Source organism: Hemitrygon akajei, chromosome 1 (genome assembly GCF_048418815.1).
Source record: "Hemitrygon akajei chromosome 1, sHemAka1.3, whole genome shotgun sequence".
Classification (NCBI taxonomy): domain Eukaryota; kingdom Metazoa; phylum Chordata; class Chondrichthyes; order Myliobatiformes; family Dasyatidae; genus Hemitrygon; species Hemitrygon akajei.
The window spans coordinates 13,187,956-13,206,437 of NC_133124.1; the positions used below are offsets into that span (position 1 = coordinate 13,187,956).

Sequence of the window (18,482 nt, forward strand, 5' to 3'; positions counted from 1 at the left end):
CCTCTACACTATCTACGACACCACCAACCTTTGTGTCGTCTGCAAACTTGCCAACCCACCCTTTTACCCCCACATCCAGGTTGTTAATAAAAATCACGAAAAGTAGAGGTCCCAGAACAGATCCTTGTGGGACACCACTAGTCACAACCCTCCAATCTGAATGTACTCCCTTCACCACGACCCTCTGCTTTCTGCAGGCAAGAGAATTTTGAATCCACCTGGCCAAACTTCCCTGGATCCCATGCCTTCTGACTTTCTGAATAAGCCCACTGTGTGGAACCTTGTCAAATGCCTTACTGAAATCCATGTAGATCACATCCACTGCACTACCCTCATCTGGTCACCTCCTCAAAGAACTCTATCAGGCTTGTTAGATATGATCTGCCCTTCACAAAGCCATGCTGACTGTCCCTGATCAGACCATGATTCTCTAAATGCCCATAGATCCTATCTCTAAGAATCTTTTCCAACAGCTTTCCCACCACAGACGTAAGGTTCACTGGTCTATAATTACCCAGACTATCCCTACTAACTTTTTTGAACAAGGGGACAACATTCGCCTCCCTCCAATCCTCCGGTACCATTCCCGTGGACAATGAGGACATAAAGATCCTAGCCAGAGGTTCAGCAATCTCTTCTCTCGCCTCGTGGAGCAGCCTGGGGAATATTCTGTCAGGCGTCGGGGACTTATCCATCCTGATGTATTTTAATTCCAACACCTCCTCTCCCTTAATATCAACATGCTCCAGAACATCAACCTCACTCATATTGTCCTCACCGTCATCAAGTTCCCTCTCAGTGGTGAATACTGAAGAGAAGTATTCATTGAGGACCTCGCTCACTTCCACAGCCTCCAGGCACATCTTCCTACCTTTATCTCTAATTGGCCCTACCTTCACTCCTGTCATCCTTTTGTTCTTCACATAATTGAAGAATGCTTTGGGGTTTTACTTTACCCTACTCACCAAGGCCTTCTCATGCCCCCTTCTTGCTCTTCTCAGCCCCTTCTTAAGCTCCTTTCTTGCTACCTTATATTCCTCAATAGACCCATCTGATCCTTGCTTCCAAAACCTCATTTATGCTGCCTTCTTCCACCTGACTAGATTCTCCACCTCACTTGTCACCCATGGTTCCTTCACCCTACCATTCTTTATCTTCCTCACTGGGACAAATTTATCCCTAACATCCTGCAAGAAATCCTTAAACATTGACCACATGTCCATAGGATGTTGCCAGGACTTGAGAAACTGAGTTACAGAGAAAGGTTGAATAGGTTAGGACTTTATTCCCTGGAGCGTAGAAGAATGGAGATTTGATAGAGGTGTATAAAATTATGATGGGCATAGATAGGGTGAATGCAAGCAGGCTTTTTCCACTGAGGCTAGGGGAGAAAAAGAACCAGTGGACATGGGTTAAAGGTGAAAAGGAAAAATTTAGAGGGAACATTGGGGGGGGGGGGGGGGGGGCTTCATCACACAGAGAGTGGTGGGAGTGTGGAATGAGCTGCCAGATGAAGTGGTGAATGCGGGCTCACTTTTAACATTTAAGAAAAACTTGGACAAGTACATGGATGAGAGGTGTATGGAGGGATATGGGCCAGGTGCAGGTCAGTGGGACTAGGCAGAAAAATGGTTCGGCACAGCCAAGAAGGGCCAAAAGGCCTGTTTCTGTGCTGTAATGTTCTATGGTTCTATGGGTCAGTGGATCCCAGGTTTGGAATCCCTGGTCTAAACCTTCCCTATCCAAATGTCCTTTAAGCATTGTAAAGTTGCCTTCCTCAAGCATTTTCTCTGGCAGGTCATTCCATATACCCATCAACCTCTTTGTGAAGAAAATTACCCTTCATCTACTATTTATAGTTTAACACTCCCAACCTAAAACTATAGCCTCCAGTGCTAGACTCTCCCAACCTTAGTGAACAGGTGACAAGGTGGAGATATGTCTCTACCAAAGGAGGTGTAAGGTGCTCCTTCCCTCCACTGTCCTGCAGGTCACCCACAGGCAAGTGTAGCGCCTGCTTAAATCCCCACACCCCCCCTCCGTCCCTGATCAGGGTCACGTGAAACCACGGGAGCAGGTGGTGGATGGCCACATGAGCAGCCGGTGCATATCACGAGTCCTGGTTATGTGACCACTGATGCCAGGCAGACAATCTCTGAAGAGTATTGATAAAGGCTGAGGTTACCCATCTTGTAAAGACACTGTCCAGAAGAAGGCAATGGCAAACCACTTCCATAGAAAGACATGCCTAAAGCAATCGTGGTCATGGAAGGACTGTGATTGGCCACATCCTACAACACAGCACACAATGAATGAACCTTAGTAAAAGACCTTAACTATGTCCCTTGTGATTTTATAATCCTCTCTACGGTCACCTCTCAGCTCCTTCACTCCAAGGAAAGGCATCCCAGCTTTGCAGTGTCTTGTTATAAATGAGGTATTCCAGACTTGCAAACATCCTTTGTTCGGATGTTAGGAGAATTCAGGGTGACTTGGATAGGCTGAGTGAGTGGGCAGATACTTGGCAGATGACGTTTAATGTGAATAAGTGTGAGGTTATCCACTTTGGGAGTAAGAACAGGAAGGCAGATTATTATCTGAACGGTGTAGAGTTAGGTAAGGGAGAAATACAAAGAGATCTAGGAGTTTTTGTTCATCAGTCACTGAAGGTGAATGAGCAAGTGCAGCAGGCAGTGAAGAAGGCTAATAGAATGTTGGCCTTTATTACAAAGGGAATTGAGTACAAGAGCAAGGAAATCCTTTTGCATTTGTACAGGGCCCTGGTGAGAACACACCTGGAGTATTGTGTACAGTTTTGGTCTCCAGGGTTAAGGAAGGACATCCTGGCTGTGGAGGAAGTGCAGTGTAGATTCACGAGGTTAATTCTTGGGATGTCTGGACTGTCTTACGCAGAGAGGTTAGAGAGACTGGGCTTGTACACGCTGGAATTAAGGAGATTGAGAGGGGATCTGATTGCAACATATAAGATTATTAAGGGATTGGACAAGATAGAGGCAGGAAATATGTTCCAGATGCTGGGAGAGTCCAGTACCAGAGGGCATGGTTTGAGAATAAGGGGTAGGTCATTTAGGACAGAGTTAAGGAAAAACTTCTTCTCCCAGAGAGTTGTGGGGGTCTGGAATGCACTGCCTCAGAAGGCAGTGGAGGCCAGTTCTCTGGATGCTTTCAAGGAGGAGCTAGATAGGTATCTTATGGATAGGGGAATCAAGGGATATGGGGCCAAGGCAGGAACCGGGTATTGATAGTAGATGATCAGCCATGATCTCAGAATGGCGATGCAGGCTCGAAGGGCTGAATGGTCTACTTCTGCACCTATTTCCTATTGTCTATCCTTTTGAATCTTTACTGCCCTTTTCCCAACTTCCTCTCTCTGGGTCACCTGAATTGCATCATTCCACACAATAGTAGTGGTGGTGTGATCACTCGAGTCGGGTATGTTTTTCTCCCAAGGGGTTACTCCCTTAATGGAGAAGACCTCTGTGTGACTTTGCTTAATGTGGGGAAGCTGATGCAAGGGCAGCCACCACACGGTCCTTGAGAGATGGAGGTCAGGGTCCAGTGGTGTGGACCCTTCACTGCTGCAGTCTTTCTCTACCTTCACTGCCATAGTGATGTGTCAACACCTCCTGCAAGCTCCACTGATGAGGGGTTGGTTGGACGTGTCTGGAATCTCCCCCTTGAACTTACCACCATGGGCGACCATGTCAGGAGCTAAGCTCCATTCAGTGTCGCTGTCAGGATCTCAGCAGCTCGCAATTCTCTCCACCATGAAATGCTGACAACATGACTATCCTCGGAGAAGACTGGATACAATAGTTAGTGTCATCTCACCAATGTCTTACACATTTGTAACATGGCATTTCAGCTCCTGTACTCAGTGCTCTGAATAATGAAGGCAAACGTGCAAAATGCCTTTGTGGCAAGGCAAGGGTTAATGTATTGTCCAGACAAAATGTTGGAGAAATTCTGGGGTCCAGGCCACAGAGTGTCTTGAAGTGTCTGAACCCGATGTTTGGACGATGATTTAAGCACCGGGCCAAATTGGAAAGGTCAGGTACAGGCCGAATCGAGCAGGCGGAGTCCAGGCCCCAGAGGGTATCAAAGCAACTGAACCCGATATTTGGACAACGATTTAGGCATGGGACCAGATTGAAAAGATCAGGCTGTCGGGGCCCGAGGCGAGGGTCAGGCCGGTTCGGGTCACAGCTCTGCAACCTTTATTTGGCTCTGTGCTGAGCAAAGGCTCCACGGGCAAGCTATTTGTGAACTTCAGTCCAGAACGCTATTTGGTTGCATTTATTGTTTGCATGACTTGTTTTTCTCTGTGCAATGGGTGTTTGATGGTCTTTTTAATGCTTTTTTTGGGGTTCTGTTCTGTGGCTGCCTGTTAGACGATGAATCTCAAGGTTGTATAAATGTACACATGCTTTGATAATAAAGGTACTTTGAACTTTTGAGAGATACAGCTCTGCATGACTCTTTTGGCCACTCATCCCTCCCCTCTTGTCTCCCTCCTGGCACTTGGGAAGTTTATAGACACGCACTTTGGAAGAAGGAACAAAGGTGTAGACCATTTTCTAAATGAGGAGAAAGTTCAAAATCAGATTTGCTGAGGGACTTAGGAGACCTAGTGCAGGATTCCCAAATGTTAACTTGCAGATTGAGCTGGTGGTGAGGAAAGCAAATGCAATGCTAGCATTCATTTCAAGAGGACTAGAATATAAACTCAAGGTTGTAATGCTGAGGCTTCATGAGGCATTAGTCAGACCACACTTGTGAGCAGTTTTGGGCCCGTTAACTAAGAAAAAATGTGCTGGCATTGGAGAGGGTCCAGAGGAGATTCAGGAGAATGATTCCAGGAATGAAAGTGTTAATATTTCAGGAGCATTTGATGGCTCTGGGCCTGTACTCATGAGAGATTAGAAGAATGGGTGGGAGGAGATCTCATTGAAACCTATTGAATGTTGAAAGGCAAAGATAGAGCGAAGGTGGAAAGGATGTTTCCCATTGTGGGAAGCACTGGTCCGAATAGCACCGGGATCTACTAATCTTGGAATGTGTGAGGAAACTGGGTCTAACACTGGGTGTAGGACAGGAGGGCATAGCCTTAGAATAGAGAGATGTCCATTTACAACAGAGATAAAGAGGAATTTTTTTTAGCCAGAGTGTAGTGAATCTATGGAATTCATTGCCTCAGATGACTGTGGATACCAAGTCATTGAGTATATTTAAATCAGAGGTTAATAAATTCTTGATTAATCAGGACTTCAAAGGCTATAGGAGAAGACAGGAGAATACGGTTGAGAAGGATAATAAATCAGCCATGATGAAATGGTGGAGCAGACTCAATGGGCCAAATGGCCTAATTTTTCTCCTTTCTTTTATGGTCCTATGATCTTAAAAGGCAGAATTTCTTGTTGGTCACCCATTTCAAATGGACTTCCAATTCCCATTCCAAAATGTCAGTCAATGGCCTCCTCTACTACCAAGATGAGGCAATTTTCAGGTTTCAGGAGCAACACCTCATAGATTGTCTGGGTGGGGAGCCTCCAACCTGAAGGCACGAACATCGATTTATCTCATTTCTGGTCATTCCTTTAGAGAGATTTGGCATAGTAATAGGCCCTTCCAGACCAAAGACCTGTGCTGCCTAATTGTACCCTCTGCTCTAGTGATGCCTACCACTAGTGTTACTCCACATCACCAGTGATACCACTTCATGCTTTCATTAATGCAAAGAGAGTGCCTTTGGAATGATCACCACAAAACTGTCAAATTCAGCTTTGGATTTATTTATCACAGGTACATTGAAACATGCAGTGAAATGTAGTGTTTGGATTAACAGCCAACACACCCAATCATGTGCTGGGGCAGCACGTTCCAGCACCAACATAGCATGCCCAATGTACTTGGTAGCACAACACAGAACACAGCATATCAAGTGACAAAGCAACAATAGCAAAACAAGCTCCATTTCTCCCTCCCTCCCACCCACTTACACATATACACACACTGTCCTCTAATCCCCAGCACAGGCCGTCTTCAGCCTCAGCCTCATGGATATACGGATATTGGGCCTTCAATTTCCCCAGAGGACTCGCAGAAGTTCACAGATTCGGGGCTCTGGCCATCGGGCCTCGACTTCCGGACTTTTGATCGCCCTTTGGATTTTGATCTTTTGTATGGGTCCAGGGCTCACCAACGACAACAAATAAAGATTCTGGAAGAGGACCCGAAATCCTGTCTTGAACTGCAGACTCGCCGAGAACAGGACCCAAAGCGTTCTCGCTGCTTTGCCAGCTCAACGTCAAAAACAGAGTGGGCAATATCACTGTCACCCTCGGAATGAGATTCCAATGGAAGCAAAAATCCAAAAAAGCAGCCTGGTGTCATGGTGGGACATACCCCCACAGAAGTTACCTTTTAAGACGAGTGGGGGAATGTATAAGGAAGATTTCGTAGGTAGTCTTTTTTTAACACAGAGTTTTGGGCTGAGACTCTTCATCAGGACTGGAAAGAAGGAGGGACATTAGGAAGGTGAGGGAGGCAGGGGAAGGAATACAAACTAGAAGTTGATAGGAAGCCAAATGAGGGTGGAGGTTGGTGGGTGGTGGGGGAGCTGGGAGGTGATAGGTGGAATAGGTAAAGGTCTGAAGAAGGTATCTGATAGGAGTGGATAGTGGACCATGGGAGGAAGGGAAGGAGGAGGGGCATCAGGAGGAGGTGGTAGGCAGGTGAGGAGGAGAAAAGAGGTAAGAGGGGAGGCAGAGTAGGGGATGAAAGAAATGGGAAGGAGAAGGGGGACGAGTTACCGGAAGGCAGGGAATCTAATGTCCACAGAAGATTTATGAAAAATCCATCAAAATTAATGGGCAGTTTTCTACGCCACTTAAAGATCTAAAAAGCCTATTGAATAACGAACAATATTCAGAGCAAAGGGAATCCTCCCACCCCCTTCAACCATCCTCCTCTACACCCACCCCAGATGCTCAGTGAGGTAATTTCCTTGAATAGTGACCAACAGTCAGGGAGATGGCGTGTATTTTTAGCAACAGGTGCGCATGCCAACAACATAATGAACCACAGTAATTCGAAGATAAATCAGAATTGCACATTAAAAAGCACTTAAGCTAATGTGAAATCCATTCCGGATTGTTACCCTGTGACTAAAATTAATTTTGATTCTCAAAGCACAAATGCATTTTAAATCACATTTTGATATTTCATATTTTTTAGTGTCATGAGGAACTGTATCCATGAATTCGACAAGTTAATGTTTCTTCTCTATAGCAGCTTACAATAATATAAGAAGAACAGATTTGGGTAAGTCATACAAAATGCAGGAGGACCTCAGCCAGTCAGGCAGCATCTATGGATGAGAATAAACAGCCGACGTCATCAGGGTTGGAAACTGAGGGGCCAGAAGCCAGAATAAGAAGGTGCAGGGAGGGGAAGGTGATAGGTGAGACCCTTCATCTGGACATGACGAAGGACCTTGGCCCAAAACATCGACTGCTTATTCCTGGCTTATCACTATGGCCCTTCGTGAATACAGGAACAACATTATCTGCCCTCGAGTCTTCTGGTACATCACCTGTGTCTAAATATGGTCTCCAACCCACAAAATGTCGGAGGGACTCAGCAGATCAGGCAGCATCTATGGAAACGAGTCAACAATCCATGTTTAGATGAAGGGTCTCAGTCTGAAACGCCGACTGTTTATAGATGCTGCCAGACCTGCCGATTTCCACTGGATTTTTTGTGTGTGTTGCTCTGGCTTTTCAGCATCTGCAGGATCTCTTGTGTTTAAGATTTGGGTAAGTGATGCATTTACTTAATATAGACACAACTGCCCATAAACTCCACGTTCCCCAGCATCCTACAAGTTTTTTTAACATAAGTTTAACTTTACATCATGAACATTTCTATCATCGTGAAATAAACGATCAAATTATTCTCGTGCTCTGAAAATTACAACTTTTCTCAGACTGCTGAACCTGTGCAACTCAAGAATTGTCGATGGTATGCTATCAGAAATGCATCCAAAAATCATGTTTTGCACAATTTAATAATAGATATCCGAATGTACATCTAAATACCTCTGCTTCCCTTCAGCAAATCAGGGTACAAGTTCACATTAGCAATCACCATTTCCATCAGAATTTTCATTCAGAATTTGGAAAACAAAATTACCTTCCGCACACTCTTTCTGTAGGTTGACTTTCGTTTATTGATGCTTCCTATCTGATGCTGCTTGGAAATGATTAATAATAAAACGAGTCCCATGCCCTTGTCAACAGTCCAAAATGCCAGCCTCCATGCTGGTTCTAAAGAGGATTTCTGAGACTGTCATCGATCTGAAAGAAATAGAACACAAAAAAACATCGAATGTTTAAACTAAGTCTTGACGAGAGGCAGATTGTCTACATTGATGACCTGCTTGAAGCAAATCTGCTTCACAGTTTGAATTAGCTCCACCTGTCTCAAACTGCTGGCTGCTTCTCCGATGAAGGCAAGGAAGGGTTGTTCAATCACAACAGCTCCTACGCAAAGAGCTAAAATTAACAACTATTTTACACTCTATTATTACGCATATCTAGTTGTGAGCCACTTTCATTCAGGTACCTGTAAACTTCAATCCAGTTCAAGTAATATAGGATAGAATTGCTTTTAGCTCATTTTGCAGAAAAATTAACTGTTTCAAAATTCCAAGTAAATTTATTATCTGAGTGCTTACCACTATATACCACCCTGAGGTTCGTTTTAATTATTTTTTTATTGAGACACAGTGCAAAATAGGTCCTTCTTGCCTTTCTACTGTGAGTGTCCACAAGAAAATGGTACAGTAGCATAGTGGACAGTATGTTAGCATAGAGCCACACCACCCAAAATTCCCCCAATTTAATCCTAGCCTAATTTACCTACCAACCGGGCTGCTGAAGGAAATCCCTGCATTCACAGGGAAACTCCTTACAGGCAGCAGCAGGAACTGAACCCAGGTCATCTGTACTGTAAACCACTATGCATCATGCTATTTTCTTGCAGGCATTCACAGTAGAACAAAGAAATACCATTGAATCAATGAGAAACTGCACACAAAGACAGACAATAAAATCATTGAACAAAAGAAGACAAACTGTGCAAAGATAAAAAAAAATAAGGATAAGTAAGTACTGTAACTAACTAATACTGAGAACATGAGATGAAGGTTCCTTGAATGTGAGTCTGTAGGCTGTAGAATCAGTTCAGTGTTGAGGTGAGTGAAGTTATCCATGGTGGTTCAGGACAATTGAAGGATAATAACTGTTCTTGAACCTGGTCGTGTTGGACCTAAGTCTCCTGTATCTCCTTTCTGATGGCAGCAGCGAGAAGAGAGCATGGCCTAGATGATTTTTTTTATATAACTTTGGTGGATTCATAAGCTACCCTGTTTTAGTAGTGAAGGCAACTGGAATTGACACAGAATAAATTATTACAGAATGAGCATCAGGAACTGTGGACCTGGACGTGTGAAATAGAAATAGAGAGAACTGGAAATAATCCGAGCTTCAAACTGCATCAGTGAAGAGAACAATGTAGAAAATGTTTCAGGTCAATGCCGCTTCAACTAATGAAGGGTCAGTGATGTGAAACAGGAACTGTATTCTTCTCTCTGTTGTCATACCCAGATCTGCTCAGCATTGCCTAGAAATTGCCACTAAAAATATAGAATGTCCTTTGCCCCATGATGTTATGTCAGCCTTTTAACCTCCTCTAAGATCAATCTAACCCTTCCTTTCCACATAGCTCTCCATTTTTCCATCATCCATGTCTACGAGTTTCTTAAATGCCCCTAATGTACCTGCCTCCATCACTAACCCTGGCAAGGTGTTCCACGCACCCATCATTTTCTGAGTAAAGAAACCTACCTCTGACATCCCCCCACACTTCCCTTCAATCATCTCAAAATAATGCACATTTATCCCTGAAAAAAGTCTTTGGCTGTCCATTTGCTGTATGCCTCTTATCATCTTCTATCAAGTAACCTCTCATCCTCCTTCACTCCAAGGAGAAAAGCCTTCGCTCTATCAACCTACCCTCATAAGACATGCTCTCTAATCCAGGCAGCATCCTGGTAAATCTCCTCTGCACCCTCTCTAAAGCTTCCACATCCTTCTTTAATGAGGCAAATAGAAAAGAATACAATATTCCAAGCATGGTCTAACCAGGGTTTTACAGAGCTGCAACATTACCTTACAGTTCTTGGAGTCCATTCCAGCAGCTGCGGCCAACACAAATCACCCCAACTTTTTAAAATTATTTATCTATTCTGTATGTATGATGAATCACACTGTGTATGTATTGGACATGTTAGCATATTCCAGGAGCTAGAATTTTGGATATATCCTAATATTTTTCATTAGCACCACGGTTTTGAAAATTGATTGCCAGAATTTCTGAATTGAAATCCACCATCTCCTTAAATCTGACTGTACACTTCTAGCTGAGGTTTACCTGTACACACCTGATGTAAAGTCAAGGTTCAACACTCATTATCAAAGTCAGTATATGACACCACAGACTACATTGAGATTCATTTTCTTGCAGCCGTTTACAGGAGAGTGAAGAAATACAAGAGAATTTATGAAAAACTACACATAAACTAAGTCCAGCAAACAACCAATGTGCAAAGGAAGCAAAATTGTGCAAACAAAAAAAAACTGAGAACTTGAGTTATAAAGAGTCCTTGAGTTGAGATGAGCTCTTTCCCTTGGTGGGTGAGTCCAGGACAAGACGTCACAGTCTTAGAATTAGAGGGTACCCATTTAAAACAGAGATGAGGAGAAACTTTTTTAGCCAGAGGGTCGTGGATTTATGGAATTCGTTGCCGCATACAGCTGTGGAGGCCCGATCATTGAGGGTTTTTAAGGAGGAGATTGACAGGTATCTAATTAGTCAGGGTATCAAGGGATATGGTAAAAAAGCCGGAAATTGGAACTAGACGGGAGAATAGTTTAGCTCATGGTGGAGTGGCGGAGCAGACTCGATGGGCTGAATGGCCTGCTTCTGCTCCTTTGTCTTGTGATCTTGTGAATAATTAGCTTAGCATTGAGGTGAGTGAAGCTATCCACGCCAGTTCAGGAGCCTGATGGTTGAAGGGTAATAATTGTTCCTGAAACTGGTGGTGCGAGACCCAAGGCTCCTGTACCTTTTGCCCATCGGTAGCAGTGAGAAGATAGCATAGTGAGGATGGTGGGGGTCTTTGATAATGGACGCTGCTTTTTGTGGCTGTGCTCCTTGCAGATGTGCTCAATGATGGGGAGGGCTTTGCCTGTGATGAACTGGACTGTGTTGACCACTTTCTGACGTCTCTCCCAGATCAGATCCACATCAAGTGAGGCATTCACCAACGCACTACTCCAGATGCTGGGAAAAATTTGATCAATGCAGTTCTGAGCAGGGATCTCTCTCAGTTGTAGACTATATTAATTACCCATTTCCTTTAGGCCCTCGGTAACTGCATCTTCATGAAGTACATCGAACTGCATCTCCTTAGAGACCGTGTTAAGGAAATGGAGCTGCAGCCAGATGACCTTCGGCTTGTTTGGGAGATTGAGGGGGTGATAGATAGGAGTTTCAGAGAGATATAAAAGGGATGTAAAAAGGGCAATAATCACAGGGGATTTCAATATGCAGGTAGGTTGGGAAAAAAGGATGGTGCTGGATCCTAAGAGAGGGAATTTATAGAATGCCTACAAGATGACTTTTTAGAGAAGCTTGTAGTTAAGCCCGCTAGGGGAATGGCATTTCTGCATTGGATGTTATGTAATGACCCAGATTTGAGTAGGAAGCTTTAAAGGAACCCTTAGGAGGCAGTGATCATAACATGAAAGAATTCACCCTGCAGCTTGAGAAGGAGATGCTAAAATTGGATGTATCTGTATTATATTGGAGTAAAGGAAATTACAAACTAGAGAAAATCTGCAGATGCAGGCAACACACACAAAATGCTGGAGGAACTCCGCAGGCCAGGCAGCATCTATGGAAAAAAATACAGTTGACGTTTCAGGCTAAAACCCTTTGGCAGGACTGAAGGAAGGAATAAAGGAAATTACAGATGCATAAGAGAGGAGCTGGCCAAAGTTGATTGGAAGGGGACACTAGCAGGGATGATGGCAGAACAGCAATGGCTGGTGTTTCTGGGGGAAATTCGGAAAGTGTAGGAAAGATACACCCTAAAGATGAAGAAGCATTCTAAAGGCAGGATGAGGCAACCGAAGCTGGCAAGGGAAGTTAAAGAAAACATAAAAGCAAACGAGAAAGCATATAATATGGGCAAAAAGAAGTGGGAAGGCAGAGGAATGGGAAGCTTTTAAAAACCAGTAGAAAGCCATCAAAATAGAAAAGATGAAATATGAAGGATACAAAAAGTTTTATCAGGTATATAAAGAATAAAAGAGAAATGAGATTGGATATTGAACTGCTGGACAATGACACTATAGAGGTAGAAATGGGGGACAAAGAAATGGTGGAGGAACTTAGTAAGTATTTTACAACTGTTTTCACCAAAGAAGACACTAGCAGAATGTCAGATCCACGTCCTAGAACGTGGTGCTTGGATAATTTAAAAGTTGGCCCAGATACACTGAAAGTCCTAGTGTTGGATACGGAGGCGAAAGTTGGGCTGATCTTGCTTACTGTCTCGCAAATATTCATTCCTATTTCCTCAGTACCCAAGCCGTGAACTGATCCAGCTGCTATGAGTTTTTGCCCTGCTGGTTTGATGACCTGAGGAATGAGGCTTGGGCCTACTCTGGCTGCTCTGGGACTCAGTCTGATTCGGAACGCTGTTGGCTCGCTTCTGTTGTTTGCATGATGTGTGTTTCTTTTTCTCTCTCTTCCTCTGCGCTGTAGTTTTTGGTCTTTTTTAATTGGGTTATTTGAGTTTCTTCCTTTTTGGCTGCCTGTAAGCAGACAATTTTCAAGCTGTATAATTTATACATCCTTTGATAATCAATGTGCTTTGAATCTTTGAGAAATTCGAGAGTGTCAGGGGGTAGAAGTGAGTCTCATTCCCGTTACTAGGGTGAAGGTGGTTGGGAAGCTGAAAAGTCTGAAGGTAGATAAATTAACTGGAACAGATGGACTATACCTAGGGTTCTGAAAGAGGTAGCTGAAGAGATTGGGGAGGCATTATTAACAGTCTTTCAAGAACTACTAGTTTCTGGAATGGTTGCTGAGGCTGGAAAATTGCAAATGCCACTCCACTCTATAAGAAGGAAGGGAGGCAGAAGAAAGGAATTTATTTATTTATTGAGATATAGCACTGAGTAGGTCCTTGTGGCCCTTTGAACCATGCAGCCACCAACCGCTGAATTAACTGCAGCCTATTCATGGAATAAAGGGGCCTTTTCAGGTTGTCTGCCATTGCTAGTGGTGTGTTGCAGGGGCCAGAGTTGGTACTGCTTCTTCTCATGTTACATATCAATGATTCGGATGAAGGAATTGATGGCTTTGTGGATGATGCAAAGCTAGGTGGAAGGGCAGATAGTATTGAGGAAGCAGAGTGTCTGCAGAAGGTCTTAGACAGATTGTGGGAATCTGGCGGACAGAATATAATGTAGGGAAGTGCATGTTCATTCACTTTGGCAGAAGGAAAAAAGATATGCATTATTTTGTAAATGGGGAGAAATTTCAAATATCAGAGATGCAAAAAGGACTTGGGAGCCCTTGTGCAGAGTTCCCTCAAAGTTAACTTGCAGGTTGAGTCACTGGTAAGGAAGGCAAATGCAGTGTAAGCATTTTTTTCAAGAGGCTTAGAATACAAAAGCAAAGATGTAATACTGAGGTTTTATAAGGCATTTGAGGGGCCTCTCTTGGAGCATTGTGAGAAGTTTTGGGCCCCTTATCTAAGAAGGGCTGTGCTGGCATTGGAGAAAGTCAAGTGGAGGTTGACAATAATGATCCCGGAATCAAAGTTTTAACATATGAGGAGCATTTGATGGCTCTAGACCTGTACTCAATGGTGCTTAGAAGAATGATGGGGGATCTCATTATCGAAAAATAGTGTCTAGGTGGATTGGAAATGGAGAGGATGATTCCATTAGTAGGGGTGTCTAGGACTAGAGGGCACGGCCTCAAAGTTGAAGGAAGTTCTATACAGAAAAGACCTGAGGAATATTTCTTTATCCAGAGGGGGTGAATATGTGGAATTCTTTGCCAAAGATAGCTGTGCAGACCAAGCCACTGGGTATATTTAATGCAAAGGTTGATATCTTTTTGATTAATTATGCTGTCAAAGGTTACAAGAGGAGAATGGGGTTAAGAGGGATAACAGATCAGCCAGGGTGAAATGGCAAACCAATCTCAATGGGCTGAATGGCCTAATTTTCTTCTTAGGTCTTATGGTCTTTAACACTACCCAATGAATTCTCCAATTGTTCCACATCACAGGTTTCTCCACCAGCCCAGGTTCCTGATTAGATAGATAGATAGATAGATAGATAGATAGATAGATACTTTATTCATCCCCATGGAGAAATTCAACATTTTTTCCAATGTCCCATACACTTGTTGTAGCAAAAACTCATTACATACAATACTTAACTCAGTAATAATATGATATGCATCTAAATCACTAACTCAAAAAGCATTAATAATAGCTTTAAAAAAGTTCTTAAGTCCTGGCAGTTGAATTGTAAAGCCTAATGGCATTGGGGAGTATTGACCTCTTCCCCCTTCCCCAGCATCCCTTATCCTGGAAACTTTTTCCTGCAAGCAGTACAAGTTACACCAGCTCTTACACCTTCTGTTCACCACTACTGAGGCTCCAAAAGGTCCTTCCTGGAGGTGCAACACTTCACCTGCAAATCTATTGGCATCATCTACTATATCTGGCATGGTTTCCTCTACATCAGTGGCACCTGATGCAGTTTGGGACCACTTTGTCGAACACCTTCACTCTGTCTGTCGCAAGAGGCTGCATTTCCCACTGGGGATACCCATTTCAATTTAACTTCCCATTCCCATTCTGACATTCTGGGTCCATACCCTCCTCTACTGCCACAATGAGGCCACTCTCAGGTTTGAGGAGAAACACCTCATATTGCATCTGGCTAGCCTCCAACCTGATGGTATGAACAGTGATGTATCTAATTTCCAGTAATTTTAACCCCCACCCCCACGTGCTTCTCTCTTTTTCCCTTCTCCTTTCTAGTTCCCCTCTTCTCACCTGCCCATCACCTCCCTCTGGTGTCCCTCCACCTTTCCTTTCTCCCATGGTCCACTGTCCTCTCTTATTAGATTCCTTCTTCTATAGCCCTTACCTTTTCCCCCTATCCCCAAACAGCTTCTTGCCTCATCGCCATCGAACAACCTTACACCTCTCCTGGTCTCACCTAACATCTGTGAGCTTGTACTCCTCCCTCTCCCCATCTTCTTATTCTGGAATCTGCCCCTTCTTTTCCAGTCCAGATGAAGGGACTTGGCCTGGAACATCAACTGTTTATTCCCCTTCATAGAAGCTGCCTGATTTGCTGAGTTCCTCCAGCATTCTGTGTGTGTTGCTCTACATTTTCCCCATAACTCATTCCCCCACAATGGATGTCAGTCTTTAGCCTCAGGTCTCAGAGCGGCTCTTCACCAGCCCCCTCCTCCCCCACCACCCCCCACTCTCTTGGTCCAAGCCTTAGTTCAAAATGCAAAGTGTTAATTTGTCTGCTCTGCAGCACCTGAAAAGAAATAAGCATTAGCTGTTTAATAGTGTTCAAGGCTTCCCGAACAATGGCTAATCTTTGACCAAGTCCCATATACACGATAGCCTCTACGACATAAGAACAGATTCAGGCCATTTGGCCAATTGAGTCTGCTCTATCATTCCATCATGGCTGAATTATTCTCCCCCTCAACCACATTTACCTGCCTTCTCCCTGTAAGCTTTGATGCTCTTATTAATCAAGAACCTATCAACCCTCACTTTAAATATACCCAATGCCTTCTATGGCAACGAATTCCACAGATTCATCGTCCTCTGGCTAAAGAAATTCCTAACACAAGAAAGTCTACAGATGCTGGAAATCCAAAGCAACACACATAAAATGCTGGAGGAACTCAGCAGGTCAGGCAGCACCTCTCTTGACCCGGAATGTTGACTGTTTACTCTTTTCCATAGATGCTACCTGACCTGCTGAGTTCCTTCACCATTTTGTGTGTGTAGCTAAAGAAATTCCTCTTCATCTCTGTTCTAAACTGACGATCTTCTATTCTGAGGTTGTGCCGTCTGGTCTTGGATTTCCCCCACTACAGGGAACATCCTCTCCCCATCCACTCTACCCAGGCCTTTCAATATTCAATGTTTCAATGAGAGTCCCCCCCCCCCCCCATTCTTCTAAACTCAGTCAAGTATGGCAGGCTATTGTGGAAGGTTACTTAAGATCACATGGGATTCAGGGAGAGATAACTAATTGGATTTATAATTGGCTCGCAGGTAGGGAGCAACGAGAGATGGTCAAAGGTTATTCCTTAGATTGGAGGCTAGTAGTCACAGGGGTCAGTTCAATAACCTTCATAATTCATTACTGTGTATAAACAACTTTTTTATGTATAAGTACATCAAAACATTGTAACATACAGTGAAATGCGTTGTTTGTGACAGCAAGCATCACAGTCCAAGCCCGCAGATGACATTATGCTTCTGGTGCCAACATAGCATGCCCACCAATTACTGACCCTGATCTTTTTGTCTTTGGAATGTGGGGGGAAAACAGACTACACAAAGGAAAAACATGTAGTTGCAGGGGAGAACATACAGATTCCTTACAGATAACGATATGAACTGAACCCAGATTGTTGGTGCTGCTCATTCCAGACTCATCACCTGAGTCTATTTAACCACAATTCTCATCCACAAATTTTGTATTTTGAGAGACCCCACAGTAATAGGACAGACACAATGAATGTAGAGTCCTGATCTCTAGTGTGGAACAGCGTAAAGGTACTAGCATCTGAGATATGTAGCATGCAGATGGCAGCCTCATTAGCTGGGACAAAGAATGGAGCTAAGCTTTGGTCTCCATCCAGCAATGTGGACGGGTGACAAAGGACGTGTGCAGTCTAGGTCTCCATTCCATACTCAAAGCCCAGAAACATGGATAACGATGAAAGACATCCGTGGATGTTGGGCTGTCCCAGAATCAGACATCCATGTGATTAGGAAGCACGTGGAAGTACGGGGACCAGTCCGTTCATATGACTGCAGTTCGAGCCTGAAGTTGGGGTCCTATCATCATCTAGTCTAGGGGATGATACTGAAGATTGGAACCCTGAGGTCAATTAGATGTATGGAAGCTGAAGCCTGGGGATAGGGATGGGGACTGGAGGCCCAGAGGCTTATCCTGGAATTGGAGGACTGTCCATGTGTAAAGGTGGATGGGATGAAGGAGCAGGGCTTGTTTTGCCATTGTTGTTTTGTTGCTTGTTGTGTTCTGTGTTGTTCTGCTGAGCATTGTGGGCATGATGGGGCAGCATCCAGGACATCTTCAAGGAGCAATGCCTCAAAAAGAGGGCATATATCATTAAAAACACCCATCACCCATAACATGCCCTCTCCTCATTGCTACCATCAGGTAGGAGGTACAGGAACCCAAAAGCACACACTCAACAATTCAGGAACAGCTCCTTCCCCTGTACCATCAGATTTCTGAATGGACATTGAACCTATGACACCACTTCACCACTTTTTTTCTCTCTTTTTGCACCACTTATTTAATTTAACTTTTAAAATATATATATACTTACTGTAATTTATAGATTTTTAAAATTATATGTTGCAATGTACTGCTGCCGTATAACAAGAAATTTCATGGCATATGCCAGTGATACAGTGGCATGAGTTGAGGACTGCCCCAAGCAGATCTCTAGGTTGTGTTGACAAACAATGCATTTCATTGTACTTTTCTATGTACATATGATAACTAAATCTGAATTGGAACAAGAGCAAGGAGGTCGTGGTACAACCTTATAAAACATAGACCGCATCTGGAATATGGTGTGCAGTTCTGACTGCCGTGATAGGAAGAAAATCATTACACTGGAGGGGAGATTCATCATGAAGACCGATGAAGTATTTCAGAATCAGAATCAGGATCAGGTTTAACATCACCCGCATATGTCGTGAAACCTGTTGCCTTTGCAGCAGCAGTACAATGCAATACATAATAATAGAAAAAATGCAATTAAACGATTTAGCTTTATAATTCTTAATTTGACTAAAGGGTTAGTGAAGTAAAACAAAAAGAAAAGGGCCATTTTAATGAAAGAGTCTAACATGCACAAGCTCACGGCTTCCCTTCCATTGGTCCTCCATCGATTTCCCTGGGCTTCGCCGACTCCCGGCCCCACTCCAAGTCCACTCCTTTCTGGTGTCTACGACCTACCTGGCATCTTTTCTCTTCATCTCTCGCTGAACAAAAGACCCAGATCAC

General features: G+C 43.7%; 1 protein-coding gene across 9 annotated transcripts in view; it reads right to left on the reverse strand.

Moving 5' to 3' along the window:
- The window catches only part of LOC140721728 (cAMP-regulated phosphoprotein 21-like), a 342,335-nt gene that overhangs the window by 182,578 nt on the left and 141,275 nt on the right, over positions 1-18,482 (reverse strand). For all 9 annotated transcript variants that reach the window (XM_073036862.1, XM_073036911.1, XM_073037093.1 and 6 more), the window contains exon 2: positions 8,215-8,378. The gene's annotated coding sequence lies outside the window, so the exon portion shown is untranslated. The remainder of the gene's footprint in view (positions 1-8,214; positions 8,379-18,482) is intronic.